This window comes from Hirundo rustica, chromosome 16 (genome assembly GCF_015227805.2).
Source record: "Hirundo rustica isolate bHirRus1 chromosome 16, bHirRus1.pri.v3, whole genome shotgun sequence".
Classification (NCBI taxonomy): domain Eukaryota; kingdom Metazoa; phylum Chordata; class Aves; order Passeriformes; family Hirundinidae; genus Hirundo; species Hirundo rustica.
The window spans coordinates 9426500-9445709 of record NC_053465.1 but is presented as its reverse complement, the minus strand read 5'-3'; the positions used below and the strand labels follow the sequence as shown (position 1 = coordinate 9445709).

The 19210-nt window shown below is 50.1% G+C and overlaps 1 protein-coding gene across 6 annotated transcripts in view; it reads right to left on the bottom strand.

Moving 5' to 3' along the window:
- Window positions 1–15645, bottom strand: part of ZHX3 (zinc fingers and homeoboxes 3) — a 47112-nt gene extending 31467 nt beyond the window's left edge. For 2 of the 6 annotated variants that reach the window (XM_040080241.2, XM_040080247.2), the window contains exon 1: window positions 15578–15625. The gene's annotated coding sequence lies outside the window, so the exon portion shown is untranslated. Of the gene's footprint in view, window positions 1–8644; window positions 8691–14907; window positions 14957–15577 lie in introns of those variants that run through there. The other 4 variants (XM_058422743.1, XM_040080245.2, XM_040080242.2 and 1 more) reach the window with 4 other exon arrangements.
- Window positions 15646–19210: the final 3565 nt, after the last annotated feature.

Below are 19210 nucleotides of genomic sequence, written 5' to 3'. Positions count from 1 at the left end.
GCAAACGGTTCCAGAATGGAGAATATCTTCCCCAAATGGCAAATTCAACGCACACAGTAAGCCATCTTACCACACCTGGAGGTTAAACACTGCAATGTCTGAACCGGCTGCACCAGTGGGCTCATGAAAGGGGAGAGAGAAACTCCAGCCCCCAGCAGCACCCCTGTGTGAGATCCACTGACAGATGGAACATTTCAAAATCAAATCCACTGCAAAGACTCAAAAATAGAGATTATTCTGTTCTCCTTTTACCTGACAAACCCACCTCAGATTTTTTTTTTTTTTTTAAACAGCTGTTAGCTCTCTGTTGGGATCTTAACAGATCTTCTTGCTCTCTTTTGGGATTTTTTTTTTTCTTTTTAACATGGCTGAAAAGGGAATTAGGCTGCCCCAGAATAAAGCCTCCTTGCAGAGCAAAGCCTGATTCAACCTGAGACTCACACAAGCAGACCAAGCCCACCTCTTTCCAGACAGAGGTTGGGCTGAGGAAGAACAAAATGATACAGAAAAAGACAAAAACAGCTCCTCTGCCCACCAGTCTCCAAAGGAGATGCTTTGAGGGATGCTTCACCTTTTCACGCTGTTCTCAGAACTAAGAAATAGCTGAGCTGTGCAGGTGCTTTGCAAGACCCCAGCTTTGGCAGAGATTGGCACCTTCCTGAGGTGTCCACAAGGACCTGGAGGAAACTTCTCAGACATGTGAGACTGCCTGGCCCTGCAGCCTCTGGATCACTGATTTTAAAAACTTACCATTCCCAAGGTACAATTAAAGGACTGACAAGTTACTATTCAGATCTCTATTCAGGCTGTTTTTATTTCTCCAGTATTTACAGAGCTGGGAACTCCACTGATATTTCTTTAAAAGAGAAAGAGCTCTACTAAAGGCAGCAACATTCACTCCCCTCTCTGTCTCTTCCAACTCAAGTGAACCAGCGTCCTGGAAAAGCTTCACCACTGAGAGAAGCAAGTTGTACAATTTAACGTCCATAACATTCAATTTCAGAACCAAAGAGCATAAAATATTTCTAGGCAACATCTGCTTTTGTAGGGAGGCATGCAAACTTACATTACGTTTAGTCACTTCAAGCTTTTTAAGTGCCTGAAAATTTAAGGCACAGAACATCATTTCTCGTCTCTTGCTTATTCTAGACCAAAAACAATCCTCTCCAGCCTCACCACTCCAGGCCAGCAGGGAAGGGAGCACAGGACAGCAGCGAGACAACTCCCACTGCAGGGGAATAAACTGCATCTTCCACATGCAACCATGACCATCAAGAAATATCAGAAAGATATTCCCAAGCTGTTTTAACCTCTGACAACTGCTGCTCCACAAGCTCTTCAGACCATCAAATCCTGTTATTACTTTCAGGGAAAGTGCTGCCCTAATTTTTTCCCAATATTTAATCCGAACTTTTTTCCTCTACAATTTTAGGACTGTGACCTCTTGCTCTCCCCGCTGTGTACACAGAGAGCAACCACCCCCTTCCCTTTTAGGCACCTGAAGATGTACTTCCTGCCTTGCTCCTCTCCCATCTAGAGCCAAAGAGCTCAGGTTTGTTCAGACCAGGGATTTCTAGACCTCCAGTCAATCTCCTTACAACTCTGGATCTCCTCCAGCCAAACTCTTCTCCTCTCTCCTGCCAGAGCCAGACAAGGACAGTTTCCCCCATCCTTCTGCATTATACTACTCCTGATGCTGATGTTTATTTTCAGCTGAGTTTTATGCCCAACCCATAAGAATTTACAAGCAGATCGTGGTCCAATCCATGTCTACTGGAATAAATTTTCCATTGCAAAGAGAAGGAAATATTCCAATATTCCTTATGGAATATTCCCATGACGCTAAAAATTCCTATTGCAGACTTTTCAAATTTTCACATCCTATTCAGGTTGGGTTTAAAAACAACCAAGCAGGTATATACAACATGGAGCAGTAAAAGTCAGCAAATGAGAGTCAGCTTCTCATCCAAGAAAAGAACACAACAGACTCCCACTCCTCTCATTTTCATCTCACTGCCCAAAGGATGCTCTGAAGAGCACAGGGGACACGTAGAGCTAAATTTTACTATTATTTGAGAGCAGTAATCATCACTTTGTTCCATGTTTTATTCAAGGCCTGATGGGGCTCTGATCAGCTGTGTGATTATCCAGGTCGAGGAAACAGGAGAGCACTGGTTTCCCTTTCATCCAAAAATCCCAGGCGTACAGCAGGACGTGGGAAGCTGCGGCTCCGTTCCTGCACTGCCTGGAGGTTTTGGCATCTTTAGCTTCAGCTCCTGCTGTGAGCTGGGATATTCTGGGATGGGGAACTCTGTCAGCCTCCTGGGATCTGCTTTCCATGCTGAATACCATATTTAAACTGTCAATACATTCAATAGCATGGCTGAACAGTTCCTCTGCCCTTATACCTCCAGCCTCTCCCAGCTGCAGTGACTGGTGCCATTCACACAGGGCTTTGTGGGAGCAAAGAGACAACAAAAGCAAAAATAGTTTTTTTCCAACAAAATTTCCCTTTGACAGGCAGCCCTGCCATTAACTCAGGGATAAAAAAAGCCTGGGAGCCAGCAGTGACAATGCTATTATAATACAAATTATTAATATAAGGGACCTCATTGCTCTCAGCTTCCACATGCAGCTTGCCAAAAAGCAAGGGTTCCTATTTTTTGGGGGGTGCACAGACCTTGAAAACACCACAGTTAGCAAAGAAAAAAACCACACTGACAGTCTTTACGCTGTCCATAATATCATTTTAAGGTGACTTGTCATTTAAACTGTCAGCTTGAAATCTAATCATTTTAAAAAATGAATATAATATTATGTATTACACTCACAAGCTGCAACCACTGCCAAATTCCTCTGACAGTTTTTACAGGATTATAATCACATTCCTCTTTTAATGTATTATTCTCTTGCTCCTGTGCCAGAGAGATGGGAAGGAGAGTAAATGGCTACTTAAGAACAATGATCCAAACCAAAACTGGAAATGGAGCACAGAGCCGTGTTCCCCCTCCTTGGAGGCGGGATGCTCAGCAGCCAGAACGCTTTCGGACACTAGTGTGATTTTAAAGCAAGTTTTCCCATGAAAAATCCTTTTATTAAAGGAAAAACACTGATAATTGCGGGGCAAACATGTGGGAGGACAAGCTTGATGTTCCTGCCATTGAGAAATACCAGGCTCTTGCAGAGACCAGACACAGCTCAGCTCAACAGCGGCCACAAAGGGACCCGTCAGCGGGACCTCGAGCAGAGACAAGAGCTGAGCACACCAGAGCCCTGCCCCAGAGGCTGCACACACTCCATTACTACTCCATCTACTGCTCAGAAACCCCCCTGCCTTTTCTCCTCCTTAAATTCCCCTATTAGGATGGACCAGATGAACAGACCCATCTTGTGAGTTTGCTCTCCTCACCACCAAGGGGCCAGCCTGAGCCAAGTGCCAGCTGGGTCCCAACCCCAGCTCCTGCAGGGACCTGGCTGGGGCTCAGCCTGGGGAGAGTTACACAGAAAAAGGATTCTGGCATTTCTTAGCTGAACCTAAATGTCTTCTTTTTTTTTTTTTTTTTTACCCCCCGAAAATGCCTGGAGCATAACAGTGCTTGTTTATACAAAGAGGACAGTCAGAATTGTCTAGAAATGGAAGCAAAACCTGATTCACCCAAATTAATGGGCAAATTTTACAACTTGAGTACATGAAAAAATGTTGGGTTTTTTTTTTTCTTTCCTTTTTTTTTTTTTTTTTGCAGGACAGTGTTCCCTTACAAAAGCATTCTTCTGAAAGCACTTCTCCCGTGAAGCTCCCCTCCAAGAGCTACTGTTACAAATCTGTGATAAAAGATGCATTCAGCAGGGTTTGGCACACAAATAGCGCCCAAATGGGCACTGCCAAAGCCTTGCAATTTTATCACGAGCTCCAAAATACTTGGAGAGAGAAAAGATGCCCTTGCAGGGAGCTTCAGTGTAAGAAAAGCTTCATCTCCTGGGGTCACAAGGACCTCAGATTGACCAGAATGGGGAAGAAAAAGATAAATGTCTAGACAAAATTCTGGAGAAAAATCTCTCAAGTAGGAGGACAAAGTGATCCAGATTTTCAAGGACTGATGGCCAAGCAGAAGGAACCTTTGATGAACTATCACTTGATTTGATCCATCCTCAGGATTTTGCAGTGTCCCATTGGTGACTACTTTTTGGGGGGATCTTCCCAGATCTCTCCAAGAGCTCTGGAAAGATGCCCAAAGTTATCCCTTAGCATCAGATCAGCCGTTTCACAAACCTCCAAGTTAGGCTTGCAAGAGAAATATAAATAGAAATAAAACCCCACAATGGCTCAGCAAGCTCCATCAAAACCTGGGGGGCACACAGAGCTCCTGATGGGGGACAAGAGCAGCGGCTCTGCTGCTGCTGGGGAAGTGTGGCTGAGCCCAAAGACGAGTGGGCAGCACCCACAGGGCACCTCTGCAGGACATGCAGACACACACCCAGCACAGGCACAGCTCTTCTGTCCTGCTGCTCCTCCCCTTGTGCCAGAAACGACCCGCAGCCAAGCTGGACCCAGCATCCACGACACGGGGGAAATGAAACATCTCTGCAATTAATAGACTTCAGCTGGAATCTCCCAGGAGACAGTATTAAAATGAAGGAGGGAAGAAACAAATAAAGAGAGGAGAAAAGAACCAACCTAGCAGTGTCTGGCCATGCCAGCTTCTAAAGCCAAAAGTCAAGCCCAGGACCCCGTGGCAAAATTCCCAGTCTGGGATACTGAGAAACAACCAGGCTAATGCATCTCCCTACCACTCTCTGCCCAAAATTTCCCATTTTCCAACTTTCCTCCACGACCACAAAGCTCTGGAGGTTTTGTTTCCCTTTAAGAAGCCGAGATTTTCACTGAAGTCTCTGGTTCTGAGTGCTGGGCTGTAGTCCAAGAGCCAGGCATGAGGAGGTAGCGATGGGCTGCAGGCGCTGGCCACCAGCCGGACCCTTTTCCAACCAGCTCAGCTGGGGTCTGGGGCTGGGAATCCACACTGCTGCATTCAGGAAGCAGTCCCCAAAACGCCGAGCTTAACCCCAAAATTGCATCGTGAAGCAGCAAGCACAGCTCTCTAACACGCCATAAATACAGCACTCGGTACCACACTCACCAAGTCCACCTCTAAATCTGGTTCACACATAGGACACAGGAAATATAAATATTCTCCCTGATTTCAGTGCAATATTCCCAAGCTGATCCAGAGAACCTACAAAGTCACCAAGCTATAATTAGAGGTTTATTATAAAAGGTGTTTGGGATGCCTGTCAGCACTGAAGGACACTCTGTATTTAAGGTACCCTTTAACATACACAGTGGCAATGGGCCATTTTTTGAGCTTTCATTAAACACAAAAAGCCAACTAGTTTACTCACCTCAAATGACTTTTCTGGGTCTCTGCTTTGTTGTTTATTTTTTCAGTCTCTAACTTAATTAATGGCCTTTTAAAAAGGCAAAAAGCAAAAGCCATCAGTGAGGTGGTTTAAAACATACATTTTTATCCACAGCTCAGGATTGTCAGCTAAATCTTGCTTTTCACAGGAAAAAAAAAAAATTAACTGGGTGCAGAATGTGCAGATTCACTCACTGGTTATTGTAGAGTTGTTGACATTAGTTTTTTGGGGTTTTTTTATCAAGTGTCATGGGGAAATGAAACAATATGATACTTCTTTGAGACAGTCTCTAACATTAGGAAAACATGCAAAGAAAATCCCATAGTGATCTACTTGCAGACCTTCCCCACAGCGCACCAAGCTCAAATTAATAAAACAATAAATTCTGTTTCAAAGCACTTGGGCTAGCCTGGCTTTTTCAAATTGGTTTTTTTTTTTAAAATAATATATGACAGTAATATTATACACCAACACATCCTGAGGCTTTGGAGGGAGGGGACCCGAGTGCCACACACTGGAGATGCTCGGTGGGACCTGGTGTCCCTGCTGGCTGTCACACCACAGGTGGCTCTGGGCAGGTGTCATTCCCCACACTGAAAACAGGGAGCACATGGGATCACCAGCTTCACGCCAAAGTGAGCAATTTGCATTAATTAAAAGATGGCTGCAGGATTTCTCACCACTGCAGCACGGCATGGACACACCTCTTGCATGCCTAGGGTTTCAGCAGACCATCCCTGCACTTCTAAGTGAAACATTTCAAGCCTCCAAGCACCAAGCTCTGTCACAAGTTCACAAATGTTCCTAAAATTGAGTTTAAACTGGGATGAAAACGCATCTCTAAAGTGATGCTCTGGTCCCACAGCTGGCAGCAGCATCACCTGTGCTTTGCTGTTGGAAAATAAGCCCTGAGGGTGAGGTGGCCATGGCCATGAGGGAAAAAACATCATTAGGAGATAAAATCATCTCTGCTAATCCTGACTGTGAATTCAGGTGCATAATTAGACCAGCTGCCAGGTACAGCTCTGCAGAGGTGACCTTTCCTGGTGCTGCCTGGATGTCACACCACGGAGCTATCAAGGCTGAGAGAGGATTTCACCCTCCTCAAAATGCCACCCACCTTTGGGGCAGAATCAGCCAAAAAAAAAGCAGGAGAGGAAGGCAGAGCAGAGCAGGGCTGCAGATCCCTGTGCCAAGAGGGCGTGCAGCTCCTGGAGGCTCTGAAATCACATCTTCCTAAACACCGATTTCCATCTCTCCCTTCAAAGCACAAAAGTAAAATATTTGGGAGCTGGATGGATGCACAGTAAACATATTTCACTACTGATGGTCTCCAGTGGACTTGCTTTTGCATCTTGCAGCAAAGCACGACTGCAAGAGAATGTTTTCCTCTTCTAGTAGACTATTTACTGTTACACACCTACATAAAATTATGGCTATTTGCCTTACGATTCTACTTCTCCTCCCATAAAAGCAGGTGAAATTGAGCTACTTGGTTGCAAAATTAGCAATACTTTGTTGCTAATTCAGTTCCAAGAACCTCCCTCCCTCCTTTTTTCTGATCAAACGCAGAACAGCTACACTGCACATACCATTTTTTGCTACACTGAGCTTGACGAAAATTTAAGACTTCCTCCCCACCCCGTCCTCTTTTTAATGGGAGATGTGATTATTGAAATTAATTCGGAAAACAGTCAGCATTCACCAATCAGCTCAGCAGCTTGGGTTTTCTTCATCTGCTGGTTACATGCTAATTATTGTACTGGTGAGATTATTTCCCATTCACATTTGGAATTTACAACACAGTAGGGAATTTATTAAATTAGAAGAAAAATACAAAAAAAAAAATCGAGAAAGAAATCAATGACATTTTATATTCAACATGTTGTTGTTTTTTTTTTTTTTTTCCCCCATTTTGTTCCCAGCATCATGCCCACAATGCCCTGACAAACTCAGCCCCAGCAGAGCAGATGCACAAGGCAGCGTTTCCCAGCACTAAGGACTGGAGCAGAAATGAAATCCACTGAGCGGATATTTTGGGAAGGCAACGCAACCCTCCCATGTTCATCAACACCTCTGCTGTGTCCCCCATCCTCCGCTGCCTCCCACCAACCACACCATACCCTTTTCCACTTGGCTGACATTTGCAGTTCAGAAGGGAAATCTCCCCACGTGTGGGAAACGAGCCCCCATTTCCAAGGGAGAGGCTCCAGCAATGCTGAAATGCCCACACAGAGGCAGGAATGATGTCCCCTGCTCCCTGAGCAGCTCTGGTGGACTGGGGTGGCTCCATCCTCTCACCAGATGAGCACAAGGGACAGAGCAACACCAGCCCACAACAGCCAGCAGCAAGGACCACCTCATCCTGCTATCAGATCTTCCTTATGGAACCCTTTTTTCAGAGATACCCAGCAGAGAGATCCCTGATTTCACTAGTGCATCCCAAATACTATTCACCAGCTCGTTTCACCTGGACAGGCACAACAATCTTGTCAATAGCAGGGCTTTGAGCACACAAGGGATGTAGTGTCTGCCTTGCAGCGATGTTTATTTGTGGTTATCCCTCAAAGCAAGGGCTGCTTCTCATCCCCACCCCCTCCGTCCCAATCATCCCCCTGAAAACTACAAAAAAAAAACCAAACCCCGAAAAACAAACAAAACACATCCCGGGTGCCAGAGAAGATCAAAGTAGGAACACGAAGGCTTTAAAATTCCTTTAAACACCCCAATCTCCTGCTTGCCACAAACTGCTTGGCACCCACAAGCTGCTCTGAGACCTACCCTAAAGGTAATAAGAATAGCAATGCCTTGCAACACTAAAGGGAAACACACAGGTGACCCCACAGCAGAAAATAAGATTGAAAAAAAAAAAAATCTAAAGAACTGACAAAGAAAGAGAAAGATGCCAGGAGATTCAGGAGAACACAGAGTAGCAAAAGGACCTTGGTAAAGGGTTAGGAGCAGGTGGACACACAGTGACTGCGCACAGGAGAGGGGTTTTGTAAAATTAACCCCCACTACACCAAATCCAAAGATACCTCCCTCACACCTTCATTTCTAGTGCTCTAATAAGCACTCCTGCATTCCCAGGGACAAATTTCCAGCTTCTAGAAATTATGCTGGCACATGGCAGAGCAACCACAGCTCAGCACAGGCTGTGAGAGCAGGAGAACACCACACCACTGAGGCAGATAGAGCAACACAGGGAAAATAACTAAAAACAAAGGACCTGCAGCAGTTGCTACATCATCCTCAGTCTCTGTCTTTCCTGCCTGTAAAGCAACACGGAGATGCCAGACACTGGAGCAGGGAATGCTGGCTGCCATTTAAAACATCTGCTGCACTTCCCAGTGCATGCAGGGCTGGGGGAGCAAAGCCCAACAGGTGGATTATGGTCTAAATTAAATATTCACATCGTTTGTTTGCTCAGAGCCCAGACCACAGCCTGCCTCCCCTGTGCCAGCACAGCTGAGGAGGTCTGTGCTTGGATTTTTGGGTTTAAGTCAGCTCTGCCTCTATCAAACAGAGACACTCCCCTTCTCTTAAATGTTTTCTGACATGGAAATGATTCCTAGCAAAGAAAGGAAGAGCAGGATCCATTTCAGAAGGGGAGCCTGCTTTTACATCCTGTTTAACAAATCAAAGCACAACACAACACACAGCAGGCTTGCACAAGCTCCAGCACAGGTGTCAGGGTGATCTGTCTCTAAGGGCCACCTCACACCCAGGAAAAAATGTAAGAGCCAATTAACCTTTAATGCAGAGCGTAAACACCTATCTTAGCAGGGCTGTGAAAAACGGCATCACATTCAACCCTTCGAGGTCTCCAAAGCCACCTGCTCAAGGAGCTGGTAGAGAGGTGACCACCTCTGCAAGGCTGACCAGAGCCTGAAGGCTGCTGGCTGTAAGAGAAAAGCCCAGTGCTTTCTATCACTGGAAGCTGGAATGATCCTTGTGCACGTCCCAAGGCAGGACCTGGAGCCGCCAGGAAGGTCTCCAGCCACTGGAATGCATTTGGATCCTTCACACAGAGACCCAAGAGTCCAGCTCATTAAATATGCTACACAGCAAAAAGCATCCAGGACAATCTCATCTCAAACATCCCCTTACACAAAGTATACTCCAAATACTCCAGTGCACTCCAGCACAGACCCTTGCTACTCCTACACTGAGAACTTCTGGGGATGAAGAGCTGTAAGATCAAGTATTCAAGACTTCAAGACGAATTTTGGTCCTCTTAACTAAACTCTTTATTTTTACCATTTTAAGAGCAGACAAGAAGTTTTACTCCCTCTTTAAAGACACATACCAGCTGATCCCTGATTATCTGGGGAAGACAGGAGCCCCACCAGACAGCAGGGCACAAGCTTTTGGCAATAACTGCTCTCCATCTGTGGGATAACCCAAGTGTGGGACTTACTTTCCAAAAGGACACCAGCAATACCACAGCTGAGGCTTTAGGACAGGAAAGCAAGACACCTGTATGGCCATTTTGTTCAGCTTTGCTGTATTCTGGGAGTTTTGTTTTTAAATTCATTGCAGCAGGTGGCCCACCACTGACCTGAAACTCTTCTGGAGAACAAAAATATCCCCACAGCTGAGAAGCACCTGGATGTAAAGAAAGAAGTGTCACAGCTTCCAATTTACAGCACTGCAATTGCAGAGCACAAGCCCACAGAAGATGCACAGACTTCCAGATGGAGAGAGGGACAGGACTGATTGCATGCAATTATTAATGTGTGTCCCTACACCACTGGAAAAAAGAACTGGATGTGCTTAGGAAGAAACAAAGCAGTGAAAAATAAAATGACTACCCATTCAAGTATTTGTGCGACACTGGCATGACACCTTAGGGAAATAAATATTTGCTTGACCTATTTCCATAAGAGAAGTTTTTTATAAGTCCCATGAAAACCTCTTTATTTACTGAGGCATGAGAGAAGAGCATTTGCAAGCATCCCACACAACAAGCCGTGTTCCAGGAGCAACTAACTCCCTTCTTATCCTTCACAGAGGAGCAAAGTGATTCCTTTACAGCAGTAGGACAAAATCAGCCCGAAAACAACATCAAGGCACTTCTTCAGAGGAGTCAAACAACACGGACAAAAACAGCAAAGAGCCACTTTGCCCGGCTGCAAGCCCCTTTCTACTGATCCATTGGCCTGTTGCTCAGTGAGTTTTTGAGCGCTCACACTTTAAACCTGCACCACTCAGGCTCTTTACTTAGGAGCCAGGTGCCAGAGCTCATTCCCCACCCTATTCCTGACATGGCTCTCAAGCATCTCTGTATTAAAAAAAAAAAAAAAAAAACCACCAAAAAACAACATAGGGAAAACAAACAAACAAACCAACCCAAAACCTGTTCCCCTTTCCCCTAAGCAGCCCAGCAGACAGGGAAGCCCCATCACCCAGACTGAATTTTCTGAGCATTACTGGGCAGGAGTGTTTGGGTGGAGTTATAATGGAAACTTTTGCAACCTCAACACCATGTTATTTCTTTCTTTTTTTTTCCCCAAGCAAGTGCTAAAATGCATGAGGGACCTGGCTGGAACAGCAAGGGCAGCACTTGCCTGCAGTAGGAGGAACCTTACAGATGCTACGCCTGCAACTGGACACAGAGTTTAGAAGACTCATTCTTCAATTCTCCTACTTCTAATTAAAAAAAAAAAAAAAAAAAGTAATAGGGAGAGAAGAGCACACAGATAAAAGGGAGTTCAGTTAAATGTCCCCTTATTGCGCCTGTAGAACAAGGAGATGGCACCTTCCCAATGTCCCTCTGAATGGGGAGAGGAAAGAGAAACCCCAAAGCCTTCGAAGCACATGAGAGCATCTCCACGCGGAGATGAGCCAAGGCTGGGCTCTACTCTTGTGCTATGTGTCATCACCAGCTCCTGAGCTCCACCACAGTCCGTCCCAACCAGGCCTTCGAAGTCATTTCACAAGCTCGATCCATTTGCATTTTAAGCATTGTTATTTAGAACATTTGTCAAGAGGGGAAAAAAAAAAAAAAAAAGAAGAAGAGAAAAAGCAAACAAACAAAGGAGGGGGGAGAAGTACAAGACTTTTTCCTTGATAATTAGAAGCATCACCCCACTCCTGCTTAACAGAGCAGAAGAGCCATCACAGCTGCCAGAGGGAGAGGCTGCTGACCTTCACCACAAAGACCATCAAGCACCAGTAAGCAGGATCTGCTCCAAAATAGCCTCCATGGCAGGACTAGACTCATTCCACCTGGAGCAGGTGTTTAAGTTACCACCATAACCCTCCTGATCTCCTGTGCAGTTACTGCGAAGAGATGGCCAACTCAGTACGACTCTGTGCCTGCATGGGGCAAATCACCCTTAGGATGAGCAGTGTGGGGGGAACCTGGACCTGGCTCCGGGCTCCTGCTCTCCCAGCAAAATCCCTCTATTCCAGGGTGATCCACCCCCTGCAAGAATGAGGGTGACAATAATTTACATTAGCTCTGAGCAAACCAAGGATCTCTCCATGGGCTGAACCAGCCTCGTGCTTTTTTACATGCAAATCAGGTGGAAAAAAACCAGAAAGGAATAACAATATCAGGTGATGGGAAGCAAGGGGGCATGGCAGCAAAGAGGGCAGCAACAAACCAGCCCACGGGAGTTAACTTGCATAAGCTAGGGGGGCTGAGCAGGATGGGGGGAGATGTCTGCTCCCACCTTCTGCTTGCACAGATCCTACAGACACTGCCGGGGGTTAGATTTGCTTCGCTTTTACTTACAGAATTTTTTCCCATAAGTTGCTAGGAGACTAACTACTGGGTACTTGTGGGTGCTTGACCAAAACAAAGAGGTGGCCAAAAGTCGGGAGAGGACTGCAGCACTGGGGTTTACGCTTCTTTTGTCTCCGGGAGTTTCCCTCGGAGGGGGACGATAATGCGAGTTTCGGGGGCAGGTAAAGGACGGGGCTGGCGGCAGCTACGCCCTCCCTTGCTCTCGGCATCGGAAGGAGGACGGCCGGGCTATTGCTTACTGCGGGGAGAATTCACTGTCATCACCAAATCTGGTCCTGAGAAATCTACCACCATCTGCTCGTGTGAGCAGGAATTCTGAGCTCCTCCTGCTCTGTCCCACCGCCGTTTCTTGGGCACTGCTCCGAGGGTTTTTTTCTGCTACTCTGTGGCCCCGCATCCCCTGCCCTGCCGGGACATCGCTTTCTTTCCAGCCACCACCGCGGAGCTTCTGATGTATCCCATCCACCAGCCCGGGATCCTACACCGTTCCAGCTTGGTGCTCTCGGAGTCCCAAGAGATCAGACTGCCCCGGGTTTTGTGAAGAAAAGCCCCTCAAAGTTCCTGGTTCTGTTTTGTTGTTAATGCCGTGGTTGTTGTTGTTTGTTTGCCTTGTTATACATACAAAAAAAAAAAGAACTGTTATTCCTATCCCCATATCTTTGCATGAGGGCCCTCTTAACTTTCAAAATTATAAAAATTCGGAGGGAGGGGGTTTGAATTCTTCATTCCAAGGGAGGCCCTGCCCTCCCTGGCAGACACCTGTCTTTTCCAAACCAAGACAGACTCCCGGTTGTTTGTCTCCATTCCCAGAAGTTTTCAGGGGAAGCCGATGCCCTGTCCGCAGCTGGCCCAGTCCCTGGAGGGGATGAACGTGAGCGGGTCTTGCAGGGCTCATCACAGCCCAGATACCTCCCCACACTCAGGAACAGCAAGAGATGCACCCGTGTGACAGCCTCGCACAAAGCAGTGGGATCCCGGCGCCCAGAAACCTGGAGGCGGTCCGGTGGCACCAAGGCACAGCCGCGCCCTGCTGACAACGCTGCCTCCAGACCTGTCCCGTCACACAGACAGGGAAAGGCTGGACAAGAGATGGACACAGGCCCGTGTCCCAGGGCTGGACTGCAAACCCAAGTTGCAGATAATTCCAGGAGCTACAAGCTGAGCTGTTTTTACGCAGTAACACCATAGTAACCAAAGCCGAGGGAAAAGCTCGCATACACAAGGGGACAGCGTTTTTGGAGAGGAGGAGCAGGAGGTCTAAGTAGAAGGAGAACACTGCAAAGCAAGGAGACTTACGTAAAGGAGAACTGGAGCCACAGCGCTGTTTAAATCTCCCTGAGATTTAAACACTGACAACCCAGATGGCTCTCACGACCAGCCTGGCTCACCTGCTCCAGGCTGTCAGCACCGCCTGCATCCATCCCTGTGCCTGCCCGATGAAAGCCAGCAGTCCCACGGGGCTGGTTTTACTTGGCTTTACAACAAGGAATTTATTGATAGCGATGTGCTCCCACAAGTGACTTCAGGGCTTCAAGTTACTACAGCTTTTCTACAGTAGCAAGAACTGCGGAGGCTGAGCCCTGTCAGAAAAACCTATGCTAAAGCCCAACCCATCTATATATAATTAACATCAGCTACAGATTAGGCTGTATCTGAAGCAAATCAGATTCAACAACCTCTTCCTTCCCGCCCCCAAAGGTGGGTCAGGACTCCAGAACTGTGTGGGCATCCGTGTGCTGCAAGTTACTGGGATGCACTAAGAGGAAACAATAAACAGACTGGAACAGTCTGCTCCCTCTTCTCAGCTATGTTATAAAATACATCAAGGTCACAGACCCATCCTAGTTAATAGAAGTTATCATTAAATTGCTGCTTTCTTTTATGGTAAATAAACGCATCTGAGCATCTGGGTTTTTTTTCCCTTCTTCCTCATCTCTTAAAGTAAGATTAGTTTAGAATAAGCTGTTCCAGATAATGAAGTAAACTTCTGGCTTCCTATCCATGGAGAAGTGTTCCTCAGGACACTCTGATCCTTGTTTGGGGACTGCAGCCAGAGTAGGTGGTCAGGAGAAGAGCAGGGAAACCCTCCCTGTTCAACGGGAGCCACCCTACAGCACTGGGCAGAGAGAAAGCCCATGGCCGGGCAGAGTTCATGCCTTTATTGGGCAGAAATGGGAAAAATCAGATCAAGAAAGGCTTGTATATGGGCTTTTCAAGGTACGTCACACGGCCTGACGAGACACATCACCTACCTCACCCCCAAAAATTTCCCATCATGTAATCAGAATAGCAGAGAACTCCTTTGAAAAACTGTATTGTCTGAGATTTGAGGCTGCAGACAAAGTGTGCCCTGAGCAGCAGGATGGGGCCATTTCTCACACGGGCCAGCCTGCCAAGCCACTGTGACACCCGAGCGGCAAACATCCAGTCTCCACCCTGGACCCACATCCCATCCAAAGGGACATTTCTGCTCTCCAAATCCACCTCTCACAGTGGAGAGGCCTCAGTCTGCTGGCACCTGGCCACACGCCCTGCTGCCACCGCAGGAGCCCTGGCTAGGAGCTGGCATAGCCCAGGCAGGACTTTACCCCGGCAGCCCGAGGGAGTGAGGTTAAACCACTGTCCCCAGGCGGGCACGAAAAGCACCGAACGGGAAATCTGGGGTTTAGCCCCGGCTCGACCACAGATTTCCTGTGCGGCCTCGGGCTCGTCACTTCGCGGCCGCTCCGTTTTCCTACCTGCGAGAAGAGGGAGATGCCGTCTGCTCACATCCCGGTTTGTCCCAAGCACCGGCACTTTAAACCGGGCACCGCCGCAACACCGAGAGCTCCAAAAATCCCCACTGTGACCAAGCCAAGCTTGGTCCAAGCCCCCAGCTGCGACACGAGTGGGGTCCGCTGCCCCGCCGCCCTTAGAGCAAGCAGTCAATTAGGGCTAGAAAAAAGCACTTTTCTTCCTCTAAAAACCCAGACTAAAATCAAAACAATCCAGACAACCCCAGGGGAGAGGGGTCCCGAGCCGCCCCACGCAGCCGGGTGGATCCCGGGCTGCCCCACGCAGACCAAGTGCTCACGCAAATACTCCCAACAGCGTCGGGACCCGATTTTTAACCGGATTTATTTCAATTTTAATTGTTGGCGAGCCCGCGGCAGCGCAGCCCCGCCGCTCCCCGGCCGGCGGCAGGGCAGGGCAGGGCTGGGCGCACCGGGGCGGCGGCGGGGCGGGGGGGTCCACGCGTGTCCCGATCCTCGGATGGGCGCCCCGTACGGGGACGGGGGACGTGCGACCGCCCCGGCCCCGTTGCCCCGCACCTGCCGGGGCTCAGCGGTACCGGGGGCAGCGGGCGCGGGCGAGAGCGAAGCGCGGGGAGCGGGACCCTCCCCGCGGCGCCGGGCGCCGGGCACTCACCCGCGGCAGGTCCGTGGCGGCTCGGCGCGGCTCGGTGCGGGGCGGTCCGGCGCGCTGCGGTCCGGCGGAGGCCCCGGCCCCGAGCGCGGGGCGGGCGGCGCAGCGGGGCGGGCGGGCGCCGCCGAGCCCAGGCATCGGCGGGGGGAGCGCGGGGCGGGCGGGCGCGACAAACACCGGCATCAGCCGGGCTCCATCGCCGGGCGGGGGGCGTGACGTCACCGCAGCCGGCCGGGGCGCGCGTGCGCGCCGGGACACCCGGGTGGGTCGGGGCAGTCCTGGGACCGGGATCGGGACCGGGATCGGGGTCGGGACAGGGCACCGGGACAGGGCACCGGGACTGGGATCGGGACTGGGATCGGGACCGGGACAGGGCACCGGGACTGGGATCGGGACAGGGCACCGGGACCGGGCGCCGGGACAGGGCACCGTGACTGGGATCGAGACCGAGATAGGGCACCGGGACTGGGATCGGGATCGGGACAGGGCACCGGGACTGGGATCGGGACCGGGACTGGGATCGGGATCGGGACAGGGCACCGGGACCGGGCACCGGGACAGGGCACGGGGACCGGCATCAGGACAGGGCACCGGGACTAGGATCGGGACCGGGACAGGGCACGGGGACCGGCATCAGGACAGGGCACCGGGACTAGGATCGGGACCGGGACAGGGCACCGAAACTGGGATCGGAACCGGAACAGGACACTGGGACTGGGATCTGGGATTTGAGATCTGGGATCGGGACAGTGCACCGAGACTGGGATCTGGACCGGGCACCCCGGAGTGCGGCGAGCGCCTGCAGCGGGGCTTTGCCCCAGTGCTCGTCGCAGCCCCTCGAGCGCCCGTGGGGTGCGCGTCCCGGGGAGCAGCACCGAACACGGGGAGGGTGATGAGGAGCGAGCGGCCACCGCCGGGGGCCGGGCATGGAGCCGTGCACACCGGACCCCGCTGTGCCCGCCGCCTGTGCCGCTCCCCGCTGGGAGCTGAGCCGGCCCGGCGGCGCTGGGCTCCCGTGGAACCGGAGGAGGGCGGCGAGTCCGGTCGGTCCGCGATCTCCATCAGCGTTGTCAAGAGCCGCGGGCGGCTCGGGGCGGGCAGCCCTTCACGGCGTCCCAGGCGGTGGACCCGGCACGGATGGTTGTGTGGCTGGAAGCCCCCAGCCCCTTCCCTTTCCCAGCCGCTGTCCCCCGGGCAGGTGGGACTGTCCCACCGGGGGAGGGAAGGAGGCTGCTGCGGGCGGGGGGCTCAGGGCTCCAGCTGCGGGGTGAGCGGCGCTCGGCGGCTGGACCCCAAAGCTGCTGTCTGGCCCCCCGGCACTGCCCGACCTGGAGAGGTGCTTGGGGTCCCCAAACTACTGCACCCCAAAGTTTTGGCAGCGTCACTCCCAGACTGCTATGAGCAGGTCAGGAATCGAACGAGCGCCCAACTATTTCCTTTAAATAAAGTGTGTCTTGGAAAGATCTTGTCTTGAAATCAGACACCAACTTTGGACAAAAAATACGATTTTCCAGCTGCCTAAATGTGGACATTGTCCCACTTTTCCTGGATTCAGAGCTGATGGTCAGACTCTGCTCACAGTTACATTGATGTAAATACATCGCTTATCTAAAGCTATTTGCTTTAGAGTGTGTGTCCTGGCTGGATGGTCGAGAGCTGGGACACAAAAGCAGAGAGCTCTCAGTTCGGAGATTTCATTTCTCCGGACCATGTTTTTCTCAGGGCTCTCAGCGCTCCCGGTCTGAGGGTATTGCTGGATTTCTCTGCAAGCCCTGGCTCTTGAAGCCACACAATTGTGTGGGAATTGCAGCTTTCTGATTTTTTTTTAAAGTAAGCTTGAACCCTTTGTGTTTACAGAAGAAATGTGGACTTCCAACAGGTCAGAAACTAGGAGCCAAATCAGCAGAGCATGTTTTTAAACCAGAACGGATGGTTTCAACCAGTCCTGCGGCTGCAATTCAACTTTTTCAATTCTTGTGATTGGGGACTGAGGATGGCATTTCCTCCTCTTCAGGCAAAATGGCTTTCCCACCCACTCCATCGCATGCCAGGCCAGTCTGACTTGATCTTTCTGGGAATGGGAAAGAAAAAACAAAGCCAACAACACTGTTTTCCTGTTGTATTCTTGAATCCAGAGCTGGTATGCAGAACAGCTGGACTTTCAGGAGTTGTCCCTGTGCCTGAGGGAGCAGGACACCTGAGTCTTGCTCCCCACGGCTTTCACAGGATGGGAATTTGACCCCATCCAGCTGTGCTGACTTGGTGTTTCTGCCTCTCCTCTCATCCTGTTTTGCTGAATCACTCCTTTCACAAGCCTCTGGAGCTCTTTGTCGATCCAGGAAAGGAAATGGGAGCCCCAGCCTAGTCAGCTGAGGGTCAGAAAGCTCTGCCAACCTTCCCAAAGCTCTCCCTGCCTCTTAAAACGCCGATTCTCCCTGCTGGGAGAAGGGGCCATGATAATGAGAAAGCCCTTTCACATCCCATCTTCTGGCAGGGATTCCCTGGAGGGTCACAGCGGAGGAATGTCAGTCAGGGATGACAGCCCTGCCAGCAGCAGGCAGCTGCTCCGGGGAGCTGCCCGGCACAAGGACCTTGGACCTGATGGGTTGATTGACTGCTGTCACCCAGCCCGACGGCTCTGGCCATCCCTCACCAGACATGGTGCCTGCAGCATCCTGCTCAGCGCACAGCATTCAGGAAAAAGCATCCTTACGGCCGTGCCTCAGCCTGCCTGCCTGCTGCCCGCGTTTTATCAGCATCTCAGGAAAAGCCCATGTAAAGGGGACAGTGGTAAAGGTGAAGACAGAGCAGATCCAGGGAGAAAGGAGCCAGGCTAGTGGTCATCAGAGGATTGTGCCACAGAACAGTGAGGTTCTGGAGCATCCTTCCATGTGGGAAAGGGAACAGGAGAACACAGCTTCCTGGCTCTGAAAAGGGGATTCAGATGCTGCAGGGGTTTGCAGTGTGGGTTTCCAGCCATCATGCCTCGAGTCTGCCTCACTGCTGCATTGTCTGACCTCCCTGCAGACATTTCAGGCCCATGAAGAGGCATGGAGCAAGGCAGGATCCAAGGAGATGCATCCCAGGCAGCTCAAATATTAAATCAAACAGCTGGGGAAATCCCAGAGAAATAGTGTACTGGTTAAGAGAGGAGGCAAACCCCTCATGAACTCCCACCTTGGAGGCAGCTGGAGAACTGGCTGTGGCCTGGCTGGGCTGCAGCAGCTGCCAAAATGTGAAGAGGAGAAAGAATAAGCCCACTTTTTTTGATACAGCTTGTCCACTCTCCTACCCTGTGACTGAAGACATAACTGGCTTTTTGGGAGAGAGGAAAATTTAGGAGGCTCCTGGGCAGTCTGTGTGTGCTCCCAACTGCTAAGTGGATGGATGGATGGATGGATGGATGGATGGATGGATGGATGGATGGATGGATGGATGGAGTTTTTCTAGAGAAACCCAGGATCTCAGGATGTAAGGCTTTCAGCATGACAGTCAGTGGAAGTATGGGGGCCCACAAGGCAGAGGTGCCCTGTTAGGAGTGAAGGCTTCCATCCAGGAAGGATGGGGAGTGCTGGGATGGTGGACAAAAGTTGGATGTGCCTGTGAGCTTTTTGAAATGCAAGGAGCTGAAAATAT